Here is a 23,293-nt window from a genome sequence, read left to right as displayed (position 1 = left end):
GACCTTTAACCAATTTAGACCGGTTTCAGATGTCAGCTTGTTTCGCTTAGCTTTAAGAGTTCCGTTAGCTCTTTCCACTATTCCTGCTGCCTGGGGGTGGTAGGCACAGTGGATTCGTTGTTAGATGTGTAACGCATCACAGAATTCCTTATTGACGTTTCCCAAAAAATGGGGGCCATTATCTGAACTAATTTGTCGAGGCACCCCAAACATTGGTATTACTTCAGATAGCAACAATTTTATTACCGTAGAGGCCTTGTTGGTTGTCGTTGGGAAAGCCCCTATCCATCTTCTAAATATATTAACAATCACAAGACAATACTTATAGCAATGTACACGCGGCACAGCAATGAAATCGAGCTGAATACATTCAAACGGTTCACTTTGCAAGGGTGTTCTTCCTGGTGAGCATCTCACCCCTTGACCAACATTGTTTTGCTGGCATGTCAAACATGATGCTATATGAGACTGGGCTGTCTCAGCTAGTCGGGGGTGCCACCAGGTACGGAGCATAATACCACTCATTCCCTCCTTGCCAAGGTGGGTTTCAGAATGAAGGCAATCAATAAGCAAAGGCAACAAACAATCGGGTATGCACGCTTGGCCGATTGGAGTAATCTAAAGGCCTGATGACGCAGAACGTGTACATCCATGCACCTTCCAAATTTCCTGTTCAGAGGCAGGGGCGTCCCCCTGCAAGCGCTGAACAGTGACAATAGCTGGCATGCCCGTCGTGTTCGAAGAAAATTAAGGTCTTCATTTGACCCAACCAAAGTATTACCTGCAGAACAACAAGGCAGTGAAAGATGTATCTCGGCACTGCGCACTCTAAATACTTTTGGCCAAATTCTAATCCAAACAGGTTTTAATTGTTTTAGTGAAGAGAACTTCAATAATCATGTAGATCTAACCATTTTTAAATAGGTATTTTTATTATTCTGGATTAGCATGGTTCGATTAAGCAGACGCAGCAGGGATTCATGAGGGGAATGTCGTGCTTGACGAACCTGTTGTATTTTTATGAAGATGTGAATCGTGCGGTTGATGGAGGGGAACCGTTGGATGCAGTGTTTTTGGATTTCCAAAAAGCGTTTGATAAGGTGCCTCACAAAAGGTTGCTGAAGAAGATTGGGTCACATGGTGTTGGGGGTAGGGTGTTAGCGTGGATTGGGGATTGGCTATCCGACAGGAATCAGAGAGTCGGAATAAATGGGTGCTTTTCTGGTTGGCGGATGGTCACAAGTGGCGTGCGGCAGGGATCGATACTGGGGCCTCAAATATTTACCATTTATATAGACGATCTGGAGGAGGGGACTGAGTGTAGGGTAACAAAGTTTGCAGACGACACAAAGATAAGTGGAAAAGTGAATCACGTGGAGGACGTAGGAGGTCTGCAGAGAGATTTGGAGAGGCAGAGTGAGTGGGCGAGAATCTGACAGATGGAGTATAACGTTGATAAATGTGAGGTTATTCACTTTGGAGGAAATAACAGCAAATTGGATTATTATCTAAATGGAAAAAAATACAACATGTTACCGTGCAAAGGGACCTGGGGGTCCTTGTGCATGAGACGCAAAAACCCAGTTTGCAGGTGCAACAGGTGACCAAGAAGGCAAATGGGATGTTGGCCGCTATCGGAAAGGGGATAGAATATAAAAGCAGAGATGTCTTGCTGCATCTGTGCAGGGCATTGGTGAGGCCGCAGCTGGAACACTGTGTGCAGCATTGGTCCGCTTATTTGCGGAAGGATATATTGGCCTTGGAGGGAGTGCAGAGAAGGTTCACCAGGTTGATACCAGAGATGAGGGGTGTTGATTATGAGGAGAGACTGAGCAGATTGGGTTTGTAGTCGTTGGAATTTTGAAGGCTGAGGTGGAATCTTATAGAGAACTTAAGATAATGAAGGGGCTGGATAGGGTAGAGGTAGAGAGATTCTTTCCACTTAGAATGGAAGCGAGGACCAGAGGGGACAGCCTCAAAATAATGGGGGGTCAGTTTAGGTCAGATTTGAGGAGGAAGTTCTTCTCTCGGAGGGTAGTGGATCTCTGGAATTCTCTGCCCACTGAAGTGGTGGAGGCTCCCTCGTTGAAGATGTTTAAATCACGGATAGGTGGATTCCGGATCGGTAAGGGAATTAGGGGTTATGGGGATCAGGTGGGTAAGTGGAACTGATCCACTTCAGATCAGCCACGATTTAATTGAATGGCGGGGCAGGCTCGAGGGGCGAGATGGCCTTCTCCGGTTCCTATTTCTTATGTTCTTATTATTGATCCTGATTGGCAGATTATTATATTATTCCCGAAAACATCAGTTCATTTGCAGATAAATTTAATCCCTGTTAACATTATTCAATATTCACACTGCAGTAACTGGTTCCCAGATGCAGACATGATTATCTGAACTTGTCTGAGGTTCACAAAAAGAAGCACCTGCAGTAGCTGTGAGTCGCCAGCAGATGGTAGCAGTGTGTCACTTCAATCTCAAGATTGTGTCAGAGGTTTTTTCTGGTTTAAAAGGCTGAACCTCCTTCAATTTTTCTGAGTGACAATATTTTGGTGTAACAAATACAATTTTTTTAATGACCCACTTAAGTCTCGAAATTCAAAAATCACAACCACTGCAGTCACTAACTCTATGAGCACCTCACCAGTAATTCTTCTGTTATATTGTAACTCCTGATTACATTTTTTGGGAACATATTTGTTGCACAATGAGGCCAAACAGGGAATTGTTTGCAGTCACTACATGCAAAAATAATTCATTGCACCTGGAGCACCCTGAAATACTTCTGCAGCAATGTCATCAAGTGCTGCGCAAAGGCAAGTCCCTTTTTAACTGCTTGGTTGGAGTTGAATTTGGGGAGCGGTCGGAGCGCTAGTTTACCTTTTCCAATCCTCCTCCTCCTGTTGTTCTTCCGTCTCGGTATTTTGGAACAGCATTGGCATGCCAGATGTGTCAGGAGGTACCTCCGGTTTTTTAATCTTTCCTTTGTTCGGCTTGCTGTTCTAATCCTTGTTCTCTGTTTCGTCTCTCCCTTTCCAGCTTTTCTTGTTTCACCCTTTCCCTTTCATGATCCTCACATTGCAACTTCAAAACCTCCCAATTTTTGAGTTTCCCCTCATTATCACACTCACTGATCCCTCTCGTACTTGTATTATCCCCCCTCCCCCACTCCCCGCAGGCGGGCCAGCTTTGATTTCTCGGTTAATTCAGCGGCTCTCTAATAGCCTCTTCTGTTTCAATGCACTTATCCAAATTCCAAGTTCCCCCTAGTGGCCAATTTTCATTTCCCACTTTTTTTTTATTTAAACACCCTGACAAGCTTCTGAGTAGCTCCTCGTCTTTCGGGTTTTCACGACCCACTTTATATAAAGGTGTGCCATCCACTGGCTTATCCAACGTTTGACCCATTGTTAAGAGACTAGAGACTTTGACCACTTGTGCTTCACGATCCGCAGTGCCTTGTTGACTCGACGCCCAACTCAGTGTCCTGACCTTCGCATGAGGGATTTCCCCTCCCAACAAGCTGTCCAAGTTTTCAAAAGCAGAAGGCTGCGCGTTTGAGGCAGGCACCTCCCTTCGACCACCACAAGTCGTCATGTCTCCAAATTCACCTAATTCCCACTCTTTACTTTTTTTTCTGGAAACAAATTAATAAATATTCCACAGGAACAAACAGGTTTCACCAATTCCTGCTTTCAATCTAATGCAACAACAACCACCTACATTCGACAAGCAACCATACCAGATAAAGACACAAATACAAAAACTACACAAATCATTAGGTCAAGTTTAGCTTTTCTCGAGTCAATTTTCCATTTTGCCAATTAATTTATAATATTTCCCTAGTAATTTGAGAGAACATAAAAAAATCTGTAACACACACTGCAGACTCCCTCCCTTAAAAAAAAGGCAATTGCTACCGACCTAGGGACTCCAAACGTTATATCACATAGAACGAGTTTTATCTGTCAGAAACGAGGACACATTAGCCGAGACCGGTCTGTTCGAGCAGGAGTTTATCGACAACGTCAGGAGTAGTTCAGAATAGGGAATATGTGCTGACTTTGAACAAATTGTGAACAACAACAAAATGTAGTTACGTTTTTCAAATGGCCAAGGTCAGAGCAAAATCATGGGATGTTAACCCCTTAACATCTCAAGTTGACGGCTCAAATCATTGTGAATGAGTAGGATTTGATGGCCATTACAGAGACATGGTTGGAGGATGGTCGACATTGGGAGCACAGTGGTTAGCACTGCTGCTTCACAGCTCCAGGGTCCCGGGTTCGATTCCCGGCTTGGGTCACTGTCTGTGTGGAGTTTGCACATTCTCCTCGTGTCTGCGTGGGTTTCCTCCGGGTGCTCCGGTTTCCTCCCACAGTCCAAAGATGTGCGGGTTAGGTTGATTGGCCAGGTTAGAAATTGTCCCTTAGAGTCCTGAGATGCGTAGGTTAGAGGGATTAGCGGGTAAATGTGTGGGGGTAGGGCCTGGGTGGGATTGTGGTCGGTGCAGACTCGATGGGCCGAATGGCCTCCTTCTGCACTGTAGAGTTTCTATGATTTCTCTGAAATGTCCAGGGGTATCAGACTGTTTGGAGAGTCCAAGAGGAAGGTGTAGGTCTGATATTTATGGATGACATCAGGGTGGTAATGAGAGATGATATAGGTTCTATGGTTAAAAAACGTTGAATCCATTTGGTTGGAAATTAGAAATAGTAAGAAGAAGAAGTCACTGATAAGCATAGTCTATAGGCCACCAAATAATGACATCATAGTGGGGCGAGAAATAAGAAAATAAATAACTGATGCATGTAAAAATGATGCAGCAATTATCATGGAGGATTTTAATCTACATATCAATTGGTCAAACCAGGTTGGCCAAGGCAGCCTTGAGGAGGAGTTCATAGAATGTATCCGCAATAGCTTCCATGAACAGTTTGTAATGGAACTTACGAGGGAGTAAGCTGTCTTCCATCTAGTCCTGTGTAATGAGAGAGGAATAATTAATGATCTTGCAGTGACGGATCCTCTCGGAAACAGCGATCACAGTATGGTTGAATTTAAAATACAGGTGGAGCGCAAGAAGGTAAAATCCAATGCAAGTGTCTTGTGCTTAAACAAAGGAAACTACAAATGGATGAGAGAGGCGTTGGCTAAGGGAGTCTGGGAGCAAAAATTCATGGTTGGACAATTGAGGAACGGTGGAGGACTTTCAAAGCAATCTTTCATCGTGCTCAGTAAAATTATATCCTCGTGATAAGGAAGGACTGCAGAAAAAGAGATCATGGGCCATGGGTAACTCAGGAAATGAAGGAGGGTATCAAATTGAAAGAAAATGCACACAAAGTGGCAAAGATTATTGGGAAATTAGTGGATTGGGAAATCTTTAAAGGTTAACAGAAAGCCATGAAAAAAGCTATGAAGAAAAGTAAGATGGATTATGAGAGCATATCAGCTCAGAATATAACAACGGATCGGAAAAGTTTCCACAAATGTATGAAACGAAAAAGAGTAGCTAAAGTAAACATTGGTTCTTTACAGGGTGAGAAGTGGGATGTAAGAACTGGTTATGAGAAAATGGCTGTGGCATTGGACAGGTATTTTGTATCGGACTTCACAGTGGAAGACACAAATAACATGCCAAAAATTGATGACAGGGAATCTATGGCAGGTGAGGACCTAGATACCATTATTATCACGAAAGAGGTAGTGTTGGGCAGGTTAATGGGGCTAAACGTAGACAAGTCTCCTGGGCCTGATGGAACGCATGCCAGGGCAAAAAGGAAATGGCGTGAGAAATAGCAAATGCACTCATGGGAATTTACCAAAATTCGCTGGATTCTGGGGATGTTCCGCAGATTGGAAAACAGCATATGTGACGCCATTGTTTAAAGAAGAGGTTAGACAAAAGGCATGTAACTATCGGCCGGTTAGCTCAACGTCTGTAGGAGGGCAAATGCTTGAATCTATCATCAAGGAAGAAATAGCGAGACATCTGGTTATAAATTGTCCCGTTGGTAAGACGCAGCATGGGTTCATGAAGGGAAGGTCATGTTTGACTAATTTCGTGGAATTATTTGAGAATATTACATATGCAGTGGACAATGGGGAACCTGTGGATGTGGTGTGCCTGGCTTTCAAGAAGGCATTTGACAAGGTGCTGCACCAAAGACTGCTACATCAGATAAAGGTGCACGGTGTTGCAGGTAATGTATTCGGATGGGCAGATGATTGGTTAACTAAGAGAAAGCAAAGAGTGGCGGTAAATGGGTGTTTTTCTGGTTGACGATCAGTGACAAATGGTTTGGCTCAGGGATCAGTGTTACGACTGCAGTTGTTTACGATTTACATCGATGATTTGGAGTTAGGGACATAGTATAGTTTGTCAGAATTCGCAGATGACACCAAGATGAGTGGCAGAGCAAAGTATGCAGAAGATGCAGAAAGTCTGCAAAGGGATACAGATAGTCTAATTGAGTGGGAGAGGATCTGGAAGATCGTGTGCAATTATGGTAAATGTGAGGTCATCCATTTTGGCAGGAATAACAGCAAAATGGACTATTATTTAAAAGGTAAAAATTCCCAGCATCCTGCTGTGCAGAGGGACCTAGGTGTCCTTGTGCAAGAATCACAAGGAGTTGGTTTGCAGGTGCAGCAGGTAATTAAGAAGGTAAATGGAATGTTGTCCTTCAATGCTAGAAGGATGCAGCTTAAAAACAGTGCAGTTATGCTGCAGCTGCATAAGGCGCTGATGAGACCAGACCTGGAGTACCATGAAAATTTTTTGTCTCCTTACTTGAGAAAGGAAATACTTGCATTTCATGGGGTGGAGAGGAGATTCACTAGTTTGATTCTGGAGTTGGGAAGGTTGGCTTATGAGGAGAGCCTGAGTCGACTGGGGCTCTATTCATTGGAATGAGAATGATAATGAGGGGGGACCTGATATAAACATATAGGTCTATGATGAGAATAGATAAGATAGAAGCAGGGAAGTTGTTTCCACTGGCATGTGAAACTAGAACTAGGGGGCATTGCCTCAATAAAAGGGGAAGCAGATTCAAGACGGAGTTGAGGAGGAACTTTTTCACACAAAGGGTTGTGAATCTGTGGAATTCCCTGTCCAGTGAAGCAGTTGAGGCTACCCCATTGAACGTTTTTAAGGCAAGGATAGATACATTTCTGAACAGGAAAGGAATTAAGGGTTATGGTGAGCGGATCGGTAAATGGTGCTGATTCCACGAAAAGATTAGCCGTGATCTTCTTGAATGGTGGAGCAGGCTCGAGGGGCCAAATGGCCTATGCTTGCGCCTAGTTCTTATGTTCTTATGTTTGCAAGCAAGTGAGTGAGCCCGAGTCATTAACTGACTGTGCGAGCGAGGCTAACTGACCAAGATGGTCTGAATGAATGGCGGACTGAGCGATTGAGGAAAATAAACATATTGAGCGAGCGAGGCCGACTGACCAACTGATTGAGCGAGGCTGGCTGACTGATGGAGAGAGCGAGGCTAACTTATCAATCGAGCGAGTGAGCCTGACTGACTGATCGACTGACCGAGGCTGACTGACTGATTGAGAGAGTGAGGCTGACAAACTGATTGAGTGACCGAGGCTGACTGATTGATTGAGTGAGTGAGGCTCACTGATCAACTGAGCGAGCGAGGCTGAATAACTAACCGAGCACGCAATGCTGAGAAACTAACCAACCGCGTGAGTCCGAATGACCAACCAACTGAGCGAAGCCAACTGACTGACTGATCAAGCAAGCAAGGTCAACTTACTGAGTGAATGAGCACTGCCAATTGGCCGAGCAAGCAATGGTGACTCACTGCGTGAGAAAGGACGACAGACTTCGCAAGCAACGCTGACTGACTGATGGAACGAGGTTGATTGACTGTGGGAGCAAGACCAACTGACCATTCGAGCGATCGAGGCTGACTGACAGACCGACGAAGCCAGAATGACAGATCGAGGCTGATTGACCATGCAGACAGGTCAACTGACCAACCGCGGATACGACATAGACCCATCGACTAAAGGATTAACGTACTGAATGACGAGCGACTCCTACTCGCTGAGCGAGCATGTGAGTCTGACTGAATGACTGAGCGAGTAATGCAGATTGAATGAGGAGTGAGGCCGACGAACCAACCGGCCGAGTGAAGCTTATTGTTTGGCACGGTGGCAAAGTGCTACGTCACAGAGCCAGGGACCCGGGCTCGAATCCGGGCTTGGATCACAGTCTGTGTCGAGTTTGCATGTTCTCCTCGTGTCTGTGTGGGATTTTTCTGTGTGCTCCGATTTTCTCTCACATTCTGAGAGACGTGCTGGATAGGTGCATTGACCCGAACTGGCGCCAGACTGCGGTGTCTAGCGAAATTTCACAGTAACTTCATTGCAGTGTTAATGTGACTTGTGACGAACAAACAAGTAAACAAATGACCAAGCAAGCGAGTGAGGCTGAATGATCGACCAAATGTGTGAGGCTGAATGCTGAGACCGATACATATACCAAGTGTGCGACGCCAACTGACTGACCGAGCAAGAGAGGCCGATTTTCCGACCGATTGAAAAAGGCAGTCAGGCCAAAATATAAATAAAAACTGACCAAGCGAGTGAGGCTAACTGAGCAAGCAAGGCCGACTGACCGACTGAGTGAGTAAGTCAGAATGAGCGAGCAAGTGAGGCCGATCTCCCTCGGCAGTTATATGAGAACAACTGAAGTAAAAATGCAATGTGAATCATTATCTAGCACGATATCAAAACAAACACTAACATGGGCCCCAGGCAATAATATCAAGCTCAACAATGCATTTCATTGCGAAAACATACTCATGTGCCTTATCAATCATGCACCCTGGAGCAATAACCTGAAAGCTTATTCAACTCTGTGTGCTCAGAACGTTTTACATATCCTGGTAACTGTTATTTCATTTTGCCACTTAGAATTTCGTTTTTCGATTGGAACACATATTTCTTCACCTGTATATTGGCTACCAAACTGCTGTTAAATTCATTGCAACAAAATAAAATTAACGCAATGTTACCGGGTCGAATGTAAAATGATACATAATCTCATGCAGATTGCATCTGTTACACTGCCCAATGTTACAATTAATTGTGAATTGATCATGGAATTTGCTGCCACAGAGGTACATCAAATAACAGAATCTATGTCCGAAAGAGAGCATCACCCTCCATCAACTTCAGCATTTTGAGTTATGAAGGCATTCATAGTGGATTTTTGATTATGGATTCTGGGCTCACAAGAAAGCTACAACCATTATGTTTTTGTTATTGTGGTCTTGCTCGGTACCACTTTATTTCAGGTGTCCATCTCTGTTTGCTTCAATACAAAAAAAAAGCACGAATTGTCAAAACTCTTGCTGTATTTGCTGAATATGGAAAATAATCAAAGCCTCTTCTGTTTCCTGATCCCGATTTTAGAGCGGAAATTTCCATTTAGAATTAGATCACTGCAAACTGATGGGTGGTGGAAATCACACAACGGGTGAATTCAGAAATGAAACACCCATTTCTTTAATGGGCACATGTTGCGGGTTGCGGGGAGGGAGTTGTGGCTGTAATCTGTTTGTTCAAATTAAAACCGCTCTCTGCCCCTCGTACTTGTCACCCATTTCACCGTGATCAAATGGAATGTGCAATCTGATTAACAATTGAATTGGTTGTCTCAACCGAAACAAAGAACTGCAACCTTTCCGGAATTCAGCTGGTAAATGACAGGCTATCATAATCCCAAAGGGAAATTTGAATCAACTACAACAAAAGGTGTTCACTCTGTATAAAACGTTGAATCATCTAAAATCACAATAAATATATTTCAGAACAATTATGATGATGATTTGTTTTGATTAGATTTGATTTATTATTGTCACATGTATTATCATACATTGAAAAGTATTGTTTCTTGCGCTATAAAGACAAAACATACCGCTCATAGAGAAGGAAGTGAGACAGTGCAGAGTGTAGGGTTACATTCATAGCTAGGGTGTGGAGAAAGATCAACTAAATGCAACGTAAGTCCATTCAAAAGTCTGACGGCACTAGGGAAGAATCTGTCCTTGAGTCGATTAGTACATGACCTCAGATTTTTGTTTCTGTTTCCCGACGGAAGAAGTTGGAAGAGAGAATGTCCAGGATGCTTGGGCTCTTTAATTATGCTGGCTACTTTGCCGAGGCAATGAGAAGTGTGGACAGAGTCAATGGATGGGAGACTGTTTGTGTGATGGATTGGGCTACATTCACCACCTATTGTAGTTATTTGCGGTCTTGGGCCGAGGAGGAGCCATACCAAGCTGTGATCCAAGCAGAAAGAATGCTTTCTATGGTACATCTGTAAAAGTTGGCGAGAGCCGTAGCTAACATGCCACATTTCCTTTGTCTTCTGAGAAAGTAGAGGCGTTGGTGGGCTTTTCAAACTATATTGTCGGCATGGGAAGACCAGGAAAAGTTGGTGGTGGTCTGGGCACCTAAAAACCTGAAGCTCGTGACCCTTTCCACTTCGTCCCCGTTGTTGCAGACTGGGGGGTGTTCCCTTTTGCACTTTCTAAAGTCGATGACAATTTGTTATATATTCAAGTTCACAGGTTAATGAAAGTGGAAAACGTATAACATTGTTTGACCTGTTAATTCTCAGATCCATTCAACCAGTTTACTTAATCCAAGGTTTTACCCCGGTGCCCTTATTTGCAAGGTGGACAAAGGACAAACACAAGTAAAGGTTCAGCAAGTTTATTAATAATAACACCATTAACCCTTAAATTACCCACATAAAACAAGAGGATACACCAGATTCAAGGATACAACTCGTAAAGGTGGTTTGGTTAAACTGCAGGCCCGATTCTCTCATTCCGTCTGTCCTATCGTCACGAAGGTGGGTCTCGATGGCATCCTCTTTCTGCTCTGGTCAGCCTTCCGAATGATCACAACTGCCTCCCTCGTCGAGTCTTCGCTGCTATGTGCCTCTGACTGTGTCCCTTTATCCCCAGCCTGCTTGCCGTTCCAGAAACCTTTCTGGCTTCCGGCCAATAAGGTCCCAGGAGGGGGTTCCAATACCCAGTGGGTTTCTTGATGTCTGCCTGACAGGACACCAGTGTCCGCCCCCCAGTTGTCCATCTCCATGTTGTTGAACTTGTTATCAGATAAGGTAACTCTACAGGAACTCTTGGTGACAGAAAGTCTGGCCCGATCTGGGCTTCTAACAATAGAACGATGCATTTCAATGAGGTGCCATGATCTGCTGCTAAGTCTCAAGTAGAGTGTAACGACCTTTGATGGGTGGTTGATGGGTCAGGCCCAGACACATTTGTGTATTCTACAATTGGCCTGCCTTTGGTTTGACTGTGTTTGATTTCAATAGGCCCAATTCTTTAATTTAGGATATTCAACTTTATCAGCCATTAAACTAGGCCCTGTTTATATCACCACAACATTTAAAAAACTAAACACCTGTAGACAGTTCACATAATTTTATAAACTTTTCCTGAAGGTTTTTGTTTAAACTCAGTGCTTAAATCCTCTTGATAGTCTATTGGTGGGGTCGGCGAGTCAGGAAATCTTAAACCAGAGAACATTCACGAAGCCAGGATTTCTGAATCAATGACCCAGCTTCATTTAAACAGCAGCTGCCAAGTGATCTTCACAGGACCGAGTCAGCTGTCAATTGGAACAGCCGGACTACCCTGAACAGATCTGATGTTTACAATTCAAAACAGATCAAAAATAGTTTTCATATCGATCATTGCTGCCATATATTAGCTTAAAAACAATCATCTTTAGTATATACTTATCTACACTAATCCCTGACATGCACTTCAGCCAATTTCAGTTTCCGACCCAGCATAATGAGGTCTTATTCGTCCATTAAATCCGGATGCGAACAACCATCTCTTCACTACAGTCACTTCCCCATTTGCAAGTCAACCTTGACGCTCACTATCGGGGTCAAAATGAATGTTCCTCGTGGATCATTGCCAAACTAGATTGCCATGTGGACCCGCGCCCGGGCAAGCTTCCATCTTGGGTGTGGACAATGAAGACATCAAATCATGAAGTTGCAAGATGAAACGTTCTGATGAGTTTTGTGAACACTAAAGCTCACAGGGTTTAGGCTCTGAACTATTCGCCTTTACCATTACACCTTGTGATTACTCGCCTTTGGCTAAAGTGAAAAAATGATTCATACAATACATTTCAAATATGAGAATATATGTTTTAAATAATATTTACTTGTCTATAACTCTTACTGCATTTATATATGTGTAAACGATTCTCTTGCTAGCTCATGGTCTTGTTTTAAGAATAATTTAACTCTATGCTCGTTGTTATGCCTGTGCCTTAATGTGTAATGTTTATAAATCCTATTAACCTATCGGAGCACCCCAGTAATATTAACATACAGTATCCTGCAGCTGCTATGTCAAATCTCACAATGACCCCACAGTGGTAACCAACGATGGTTCACCACATTCACCCCTCCTTTGAAAACAAAGGCCGGCGGGGTGCGAAATCAGATTACATATATACAAAATCTACAAGTCCAGACGGTCTGGAGGACCGCACCGTCGCTGTGATCTCCTCAACACCGGTTGCGACACCGGAGCAGGTGCTTGCGGTGGCGTTCTCTCCAAAACAGCGTCCGGCTGTCCCCTCGAGGCCTCACGGGCCGGTTGACCCTGGTGAAGCGGTGGTGCAGGGGATCCTGGTACCTTCTGTGGTGGCGCCGATCTCCGAGTCTCAGGCAAGCTGTACATGGGAGTATAACTGTTATGCACTGGTCCCGGTGCTGACCGCGCCACGTCTGGGGAAGAAAGAAGTGAAAGGGGGTTCGTGACAGGGGGTATAGGAGCGACAGGAGTTGCTACGTCCCCTGCGGGCGCCAGGTCTCGAATCGAGACTGTGTCCTCTCGCCCGTCAGGATATGCCACATAGGCATACTGAGGGTTGGCGTGGAGGAGTTGGACCGGTTCGACTCAGGGGTCGGACTTGCGGGCCCTCACATGTCGCCGCAGAAGGACGGGTCCAAGGTACGTCATAGAATCATAGAATCATAGAAACCCTACAGTGCAGAAGGAGGCCATTCGGCCCATCGAGTCTGCACCGACCACAATCCCACCCCACATATTTACCCGCTCATCCCTCTAACCTACACATCCCAGGACTCTAAGGGGCAATTTTTAACTTGGCCAATCAACCTAACCCGCACATCTTTGGACTGTGGGAGGAAACCGGAGCACCCGGAGGAAACCCACGCAGACACGAGGAGAATGTGCAAGCTCCACACAGACAGTGACCCGAGCCGGGAATCGAACCCGGGACCCTGGAGCTGTGAAGCAGCAGTGCTAACCACTGTGCTACCGTGCCGCCATCCACCCGAGGACGACTTCCGAAGGAATGAGAACAGCCTCTCGTGTGGAGTAGCATTCTTTGCCGTACACAGGAGGGAGCGAATGGAGTGAAACGCATTTGGAAGGACCTCCTGCCAACGGGAGACTGGAAGGCCCCTGGACTTCAGCGCCAATAGGACAGCCTTCCAGACTGTAGCATTCTCTCTCTCCACCTGTCCGTTACCCCTAGGGTTGTAGCTCGTGGTTCTACTAGAGGCAATCCTGTATGAGACCAGGAATTGCCTCAAGTCGTTACTCATGAACGACGAGCCCCTGTCGCTATGTATGTAGCAGGGGTACCCGAACAGGGTAAATAGATCACTGAATGCCTTAATCACTGTGGCAGTCGACGTGTCCGCACAGGGGACAACAAACGGGAACCGGGAGTATTCATCTATGATATTGAGAAAGTACACATTCCGGTCCGTTGAGGGGAGGGGGCCCTTAAAATCCACACTCAGCCTCTCGAAGGGGCGAGTGGCCTTGACCAATTGTGCCCGGTCAGGTCGATAAAAGTGTGGTTTGCATTCCGCGCAAATCCGACAGCTTCTCGTTACTGACCTGACATCCTCCACCGAGTAGGGCAGGTTGCGGGCTTTTATGAAGTGGTAGAGCCGAGCAAATCCAGGATGGCACAGGTCATTATGGAGGGCGTTCAAGCGGTTCTCCTGCATGATAGCGCATGTTCCGCGCGAGAGGGTATCCGAGGGCTCATTGAGTTTCCCTGGACGATACATAATATCGTAATTATAGGTGGAGAGCTCAATTCTCCACCGCAAGATCTTATCATTCTTGATCTTGCCCCTCTGCGTATTACTGAACATAAACGCCACGGATCATTGATCCGTGATCAGGGTGAACCACTTCCCCGCCAGGTAATGGCGCCAGTGTCTGATGGCCTCCACAATGGCCTGAGCCTCCTTCTCCACCGCTGAATGCCGAATTTCGGGACCTTGAAGGGTGCGGGGAAAAAACGCGACGGGCCCGCCTGCCTGGTTTAGTGTGGCGGCCAGGGCGAAATCAGAGGCATCACTTTCCACCTGAAAAGGGGTGGATTCATCCACCGCGTGCATCGTGGCTGTCGCAATGTCGCTTTTCAAAGCCTTGAAGGCCAATTGGGCCTTCCGGCGTGAGTGGGAAAGTCGTGGACTTGATGAGCGGACGGGCTTTGTCTGCGTCGTTGGAGACCCACTGCGCATAATAAGAAAAGAAGCCGAGGCATCTCCTCAGTGCTTTTGCGCTAGCGGGCAAGGGAAGTTCAGTAAGGGGGCGCATACGGTCTGGATCAGGGCCGATTACCCCGTTTTCCACCACGTATCCCAGGATAGCTAACCTGCGCGTACGGAATACACACTTCTCCCTGTTATAGGTCAGATTCAGGCGAGACGCAGTGCGCAGAAAGTTCTGGAGGCTTGTGTCATGGTCCTGCTGGTCATGGCCGCAGATGGTGACGTTATCCAGGTACGGGAAGGTAGCCCGCAACCCGTTCTGGTCCACCATTCGGTCCATAGCACGCTGGAAGACCGAGACCCCATTGGTGACACCAAATGGAACCCTAAGAAACTGATATAGACGACCATCCGCCTGAAAAGCCGTGTATTGTCGGTCCTCTGGGCGGATGGGGAGTTGCTGGTAGGCGGACTTAAGGTCTATGGTGGAGAACACCCGGTACTGTGCAATCTGATTGACCACATCAGATATGCGCGGGAGAGGATACGCATCCAGCTGCGTATAACGGTTAATGGTCCGACTGTAGTCGATGACCATCCGGGGTTTGTTCCCGCTTTTAACCACCACGACCTGCGCTCTCCACGCTTGCACTGTGCTGTATGATCCCTTCTTTGAGGAGCCACTGAACCTCAGATCTGATGAAGATCCGGTCTTCAGCGCTGTAACGCCTACTTTTAGTAGCGATGGGCTTGCAGCCTGGTACCAGATTCTTAAATAAAGAGGGTGTGGTGATCTTTAGTGTGGAAAGATTCCATGCGGGGCGCTTTGGGCAATTTGGAGGCTGCGGCTGATTCCCTACTGCCAGCGAAGGGAGTGGCCCACCGTACTGTAGGATCACACTCTTCATGTGGACCATAAAGTTTAGTCCGAGGAGAATTGGCGCGCAAAGGTGCGGCAACACAAGGAGCCGGTATCGCTCGTAAATTGTGCCCTGCACCTCTTGGGTTACCACACAACGTCCTTGGATCGGTACAGACCGGGACCGTGATGCCATAGAAATTGTCTGTTTGGCAGGTAGAACCCGGAGTCCACACCTTTTAGCAGTGTCAGGGTGAATAAAACTCTCGGTGCTCCCACTGTCAAACAGACAATACACAGTACGACCATTTACCTTGATGTTCATCATCGAACAGTCAAGCCTGTGATGCTTTGTCTGGAGAGAGATCGACGCCACCGTTGGCCCTTGGGCGTCACTGCATGCAGCCGAGGTTGATACTGAGGACCCCTGCTGGTCGCTCCTGGTCGTCGTCGACCACGATGGCCGCCCCCAGGAATCGCACGTGGGTGAGGGCGCCAAGCGTAGCGACTCCTGGTGGTCATCCTCCTCCACCGTCAGCCACGATGGCGCCGTCCAGGATTCGCACGTGGTCGGACCTCCAGGGTACTGCGACGCCGAAGGAGATTGTCTCCGCTCTGGAGGGTCACAGGCTGCACTGCCGTTCTTGGGCTTCGATCTGCACACTTTCGCGTAGTGCCCCTTTTTACCGCAATGACTGCAGATCACCGTTTTAGCTGGACACTGTTGCCGTGGATGCTTGGCTCCTCCGCAAAAATAGCACCGCTGGCCGCCTGGAGCTGCCGCCGTCGTCGGGTTGATATGGGAGCGCGAGCCCGTGGGGCGAGGAGGGATTTGTGCTTGCTCCTGCCACGTTGCCTCCAAATGGTCTTCGGGGTACAGAGCCAAGCTTTTCGACGCTGCCTCCAGCATCTCAGCCATCTCAATCGCTTGGGTGAAGTTGAGGTTCCCTTTCTCCAATAGCTTAAGCCGGATGTACGAGGACCCTACCCCTGCTACAAACGCATCTCGGGCGAGGTCGTACCTGTACTGCTCAGCCGACACAGCTTTGCAGTCGCAGCCCCTGGCAAGCTGCAAGAGCTCATTGGCGTAGTCCTCCATGGTTTCGCCCGACTGCCGACGTCGTGTAGCGAGGAGGTAACGAGCGTGAATCTCGTTGGGTGGTCTCGTGTATCGTTTTTTCAAGAGCTCGATGGCCTTCGGGTAAGTGGTGGCCGCACGAATCGCGAGATAGACCGTGTCGCTTACCCTCGCGTGCAGGACCTGGAGTCGGTCGTCCTCCGTAGTAACTGCTGCAGAGGCCGCCAGGTAGTCCTCGAAACACTTCAGCCAGTGTTCGAAGGTGTTAGAGGCACCGACCGCACGTGGGTCCAGCGTCAGACGCTCTGGTTTCAGCATTTGCTCCATACTCTCTTTACTGTCGTGAGTTTTGTGTTTGTCAATAAAATTGATGCGCGACAATCAAGCACGAGGTACAAGGCTTCAGCGATTGAAGGCTTTTATTGACAAACAATGGAACTATCTAACACGAGTACACCAATCCAGACTGGAGGGGTCCCGCCTGAGCAGAGGGTCTTATACCTCTCCCCAGGAGGCGGGGCCCGACCGGGATGTGCCATAACAGCATCCACCACAGGTATATTAATCCCACAGTGTAAACACCCTAACCCGACAACAACATTATAACAACCCCACAGTGGCAACACCCTAACCCAACAGTAACATTGGAATAACCCCACAGTGGTAAACAACGATGGTTCACCACAATGATATATATAAATGTTTTGGAAGAAGGTGTCAATGGTGTTATCAGCAAGTTTACCGATGACACAAAAATTTCTGGACTTGCGGATAGTGATGAACATTGTCAGACAATACAGGAGGATATAGATAGGCTGGAAAATTGGGCAGAGAAATGGCAGACGGAATTTAGTCCAGATGAATGCGAAGTGATGCATTTTGGAAGAACGAATGTAGGGGGGAGTTGTACAATAAATGGCAGAGCCAGCAAGAGTATGGAAACAGAGAGGGACCTAGGTGTGGATAATTAGAAAAGACCGGCTAGTCATTCCTCCTTGAAGGTGGCAGCACAGGTGGAGAAGGTGTGAAGAAGGATATGGTATGCTTGCCTTTATAGGACAGGGTAGAGAGTATAAAAGCTGTTGTCTGATGTTGCAGCTGTATTGAACTCTGGTTAGGCTCCATTTCCAGTTCTGTGTCCAGTTTTGGTCGCCACACTACCAGAAGGACGTGGAGACTTTAGAGAGAGTTCAGAGAAGGTTTACCAGGATGTTGCCTGGTATGGAGGGCTTAGCTATGAGGAGAGATTGGGTAAACTGGGCTTGTTCCCCCTGGAAAGACAGAGAGTGAGGGGAGACCTAATAGAGGTGTACAAAATTATGAAGGGTATAGATAGGGTGAACAGTGGGAGCTTTTTCCCAGGTCGGAGGTGACGATCACGAGGGGTCACGGGCTCAAGGTGAGAGGGGCGAGGTACAACTCAGATATCAGAGGGACGTTTTTTACATAGAGCTTGGTCGGGGCCTGGAATGCGCTGCCAAGTAGGGTGGTGGAGGCAGACACGCTGGCATCATTTAAGATTTACATTGATAGTCAAATGAGCAGTCTGGGAATGGAGGGATACAAACGAATGGTCGAGTTGGACCAATGAGCAGCACCGGCTTGGAGGGCCGAAGGGCCTATTTCCTGTGCTTTACTGTTCTTTGTTTGTTCTTTTGTAGAGTTAACCAGGAAGTTCGATCAGGGCAGTGCTGTTGATGTTGTCTATATGGAGGTTAGCAAGGCCTTTGACAAGTTACCTAATGGTAGGTTGTTGCATGAAGTGAAATCTTGAGGGATTCAGAGAGAGGTAGCCAAATAGGTACAACATTGGCTTGATGAAAGAAGACAGAGCGTGGTTGTAGAGGATTGTTTATCAAACTGGAGGCCTGTGACCAGCGGTGTGCCTCAGGGATCGGTGCTGAGTCTATTGTTATTTGGCATTGATATTAGTGATTTGGATGAGAAATTAGGAGGCACACGTAATACTTTTGCAGATGACACCAAGATTGGTGGCATAGTGGAGAGTCAAGAAGGTTATTTAGGATTGCAACAGGATCTTTATGAATTGGGACATTGAGCTGACGAATGGCAGATGGAGTTTAATTTAAATAAATGCGAGGTGATGCATTTTGGTAGGGGACCGGTGCATTTTGAACCAGGATAGGACTTCTGAACACCTCCCTGGTGCAAAATTGCACCGGGTGGAATGAGACCCCGGGTGTCCCGCTCTCATCAGGCCCCGGGACATCGTGGTCAGTGGGTTGTGACAGCAGGTGTATTGTCGGTTTCTCCCATTGCCTTCCTCACTCCCCATGCTGCATTCACTGCTGGGCTGGTTTCTCGATCATTTTAACTGTGACCACCGACAGGGAACCTTCGGGAAGCCGGGGCCGCGCAGTTCACCACTGCCGGACCCCGGGAGTTTACAAGGAGCAGTGCCGGGCCTAGCACATGACACTGAGGTGTCCAGGGGCACGGCATTTGGTATTGTATCATGACGACATGTGTTATTATTACCCTAGTCAGTGGTCGGTTTCTCAAGTGTGCTGGGTATGAGGGTAGCATCACACATTTTTGCCTTCTGCCTTACGTTTCAGCCACGTCGGCGCTCCTTCCACTTTCCACCAGCAGCCAGGGTGGCAGCTGCTGCTTTGGAGAATTGGCAGTACTTGACCCTCCTTGCAAAAATCGCACAGCACGTCATCCTGTTTCCAAAAGATGTGGTACGTGATTCCATCATTGGATAATTAGAAAAGACCGGCTAGTCATTCCTCCTGTGCCAGGCGTATTAATGCCTGCAGCCTCTTGGAGTATATATGGCGAATGTCCGCCTCCCCAGACCGAGTGGGACTGACACCACCCCGGAACGGAGCTCACCAAGTGGATGACGGTGGGAGAGCAGGAACCCATTGGTAACAAAGAGTGGACATTGCATCACATTTAATATGAATGGTGGCCATTAAAGGGTCCATCTGCAAGATGTCTCCAAGGAGTGAGCCTTTTCCTGGGCGAGTTGGAGCACCTACTATGTCTTTAGCAAGCAAATTGCCTTCACGAGCAATCTAGAGATCGCAACAATGGCCAAGGGGTCGACAGATGCACTCAGACCTTTTCCCAGGTTTGGGGAATCGAAGATTAGAGGGAAGGGAGTGAAAATCTGGATAATGAGGAAAATGGTACGGAGAAGCAAGTGCCCTGGTCAGGTGTTGAGGAGAGCGTCAGGTGTTGGTCTGGGGGTGCGTCAGGTTTTTCCGCGCTCGGTTGGTGGGAGAACCTGGGTGTTCTTCAGTCTTGGCGGGCTTGGCTATCAGTCCAATAGCAAAACCTCCCAGCAGATTCACCTTCCAACTACACTTGCAGTTGGTAAATGCAGTCACAGCATTCATTGGGATAAGCTGGGGCAACAAGCCCATGCTCCGCCCTTCGCTTCTTTCTCCTGCTCTGAGGCTTATGAGCCTACCTGCCCGATTCCCCACGCGGTCCTCATTTTCCTCTCCCCGTGCAGCAGTCCTCTGGCAATGAGGCCTTCGAGTCCAAAGGCCTCAGGCTTATTTTTACCAGGCCACACTCTTTTCAATATGGATCTCTTATCTTCCCAGCTCAAAGCACAGTCAAGATATCACGAAAAAGCAGCAGCACAAGATTCAGAACAAATCAGCTCCAGCAGCAAACACCTTCAGCAGCAAGCAGCTTTAGCATCAAGCAGCTCTAGCAGTAACCAGCAGCAGCCATGTTCAGCAGAAAACAGCAGTGATTGGTAGAGCGGGAAACATCAGAAAAATGCTCCAGCAGCAAACAGCGAAAATGAACTCGCACCGCAAACAGTTCCACCAGCAAACATCCCGAGCAGTAAACAACAGCACCAAGCTCCAGCAGCAATCAGAAGACACAAGCTCCAGAATCAATCATTTCCAGCAGCACACAGCAGCAACCAGCCTCAGCAGCCAACAGTTCCACCAGCACACAGCAGCAACCAGCTCCAGCAGCAACCAGCTCCAGCAGCAACCAGCTCTAGCAGCAAACAGCAGCAACCAACTCCAGCAGCAACCATGTTGCGCAGAAAACCGCAGCGATTGGTCCAGCGAGAAACATTAGAAACATGTTCCAGCCGCAAGCAGCGGCAACAGGCTCGCGCCCCAAACAATTCCAGCAGCAAACATCTCGAGGAGTAAACAACAGCACCAAGCTCCAGCAGTAATCAGGAGACACAAGATCCTGATTCAACCATTTCCAGCAACAAACAGCAATGGACAGCTCGAGAAACAATCATCAGCAACCAGCTCCAGCAGCAACCAGCTCCAGCAGCAACCAGCTCCAGCAGCAAATAGCAGCAACCAGCAGCATCAAGCTCCAGCAGCAAGCAGCTCCACAGCAACCAGCTCCAACAGCAAAAAGCAGCAACCAGCAGCATCAAGCTCCAGCAGAAAACAGTAGCAACCAGCAGGATGAAACATAGACTTTGTCAGCAGAGTGGAGATTGGCAGACTCGGGAGCTGGATCATTGTTGTCAGAGCCAGTTCCAAAACAGATATCTCAGAGAATCAAGCTGCTGTTCGTCAAGTCAAGCAGAAAATAATTGTCATTGTGTCAGATCACATTGGTTAGATTCTAAATTCGAACAATGGACACAAAACAACGCGATAGTCCCTGAGCGGAAATTATTATTTGTACTTGTTAAATCTATCGGATGGTGTTTTCAGGATAGTGCATTGTGGGAATTTTAAAGAAGAGGCAAATTTAGGTTGTGGAGGTTGGGTGTTTATCCAGGTAAAAAATATTGCATTCCAATGTCAATGTCGTTCTTAGTTCTAAATTGAAAATGCTGTTCCTCATTGTTAATTGTAAATGTTGATCACTGATTATTGTAAGTTTTCTATTTCAGCTGCCATTCCTGTTGTTTGTTTTACAAGTTAACAAACGTTTCGTTTCTTTTAAATAACTTCCAATAGGTCTGACCACTTTTCCTCAATGTGTCTGATCTCCTTTCTCATATTAGTTCCAAAGCGCGACAATTAGTAATTTAAAACCAGCATTCCAAGTTTTCCTTCTGCAATTTGGGATGTGCTCAGATTGAACATCCACGCGGTTCATAACTGCAGCCATAAAGTAACGGAAAATCTGGTGCATCAATTGTGGGAATAGGGGCCGATAAGGAATTGGACAAACAAGAGAGAGGAACATCACAAGGCTGGATATGTAAAGTGAGACTGAAGTCTGTAGCGTGTGGCTGGGAGATCTCGAACGGGGCAGCGTGTGTTGACATTACACTAATGAAAACCAGTTCTGAGACAATCAGAGAGGAGAAGCAGTGTGAAATTTGACACAGGACCAGCAGGATATTGTGTGTTAATATAACTGGAGTTTGGTGTAGATCAAGTATCTAAGATGGTCTAGCCCTGATTTGGGGTTCTCCTGATAGATTAATAAGATTTTTAAACCTTTGGCTTTAATGCATAGGCGGCACAAACAGCAAAGTGTTAAATTATTCTTAAAACAAGATTATAAGCTAACAAGAGAGAATAGTTTACATATGTAAAGGCAGTAAGAGATTGAAATAAGTAATTATGTTTTGAAACATACATGCTGATATTTGAAATGTATTGCAAGTATTCTATGAATCATTGTTCAGTTTTGCCAAAGGCAAATTATTACAAGGTGTGATGATAAAGGCGAATACCTCAGAGCCAAAACCTTGGTAACCTTAGTATTTGCAAAACTCACATCAGAAAGTTTCATATTGCAACTTCATAATTTGCTGTCTTCATTGTTTAGACTCAGGATGGATGCTTGCCCGGGCGCGGGTCCGCGTGTCCATATAGTTTGGCGATGATCCAGGAGGAAGATTCACTTTGACCCCAATATTGAGCATCTAGGGTAACCTGCCAAAGAGGAAATGACTGTAGACAAAATGGGAGTTAGCATCCGATTTTAATGGACGAATGAGACTTCATTCTGCAGGATGGTAAATTGGAATTGGCTGAGATGCATGTCAGGGGTTACTATTGATAAATATATACTAAAGATGATTGTAGTCAAACTAATGTAAGGTGGGAATGATTTATAAGAAAACTATTATAAATGTGTTTTGAAATGTAAAGCTCAGACAAATTCGCAGTAGTCCAGCTGCTCGTTCTGAGAACTGCCTCGACCCTCTGACGATCTGTTAGGCGTTGTTGGTTAAATAAAGTTACGTCTTTGGTTCAGAAGCACAGGGGAACCTGGTGAGGGATTGTGACGACGGGCAATTTGGCTGACCATAAGAAGAGGAGAAATGGGAGCTGGCCCATTTCTGCACAGTCAGAGTCAGAACCACAATGATGGATGGGTGGAGTGAACAATTGCAGAGCAGAACTGACGGCGGTGTTTCATCTGTCTGATCAGTATTAGGTTGGTTGGTAGCATACAGTTTTAATACCCAATCGGAAAAGAGAGAGGCCATGTGGGTGGGTTTCCCTCTCAGAGTTTAATGAATTGAAGAATTGCAGTGAAGGGAAATTTCAGCACATTTTTCATCTGTGGCCTGAACTGAGTCTGTGTCACAGCTGAAATTGCAGTGTTTGTGCAGAAACTCATGAACTGCAGTACGAAGGCAAATTCCATAACGACTTAAGGAAAAGATACAGAATGCAACCCCAAACACGAAAGCTGCTCAGAAGACGTATAAACCATGGTCATTGACCATAACAGAATGAAATTGGCTGATATTAAAAGCAGTAAAACGATGGTTTTACTTCGACTCAGCACCTCGGGGACTCTGGGATTTTTCCCAATGCTTTGAGTTCGGAGTCTCCTGCGGGCT

Source organism: Mustelus asterias, unplaced genomic scaffold (genome assembly GCF_964213995.1).
Source record: "Mustelus asterias unplaced genomic scaffold, sMusAst1.hap1.1 HAP1_SCAFFOLD_276, whole genome shotgun sequence".
Taxonomy (NCBI): Eukaryota; Metazoa; Chordata; class Chondrichthyes; order Carcharhiniformes; family Triakidae; genus Mustelus; species Mustelus asterias.
This window is presented reverse-complemented; position numbering follows the sequence as displayed.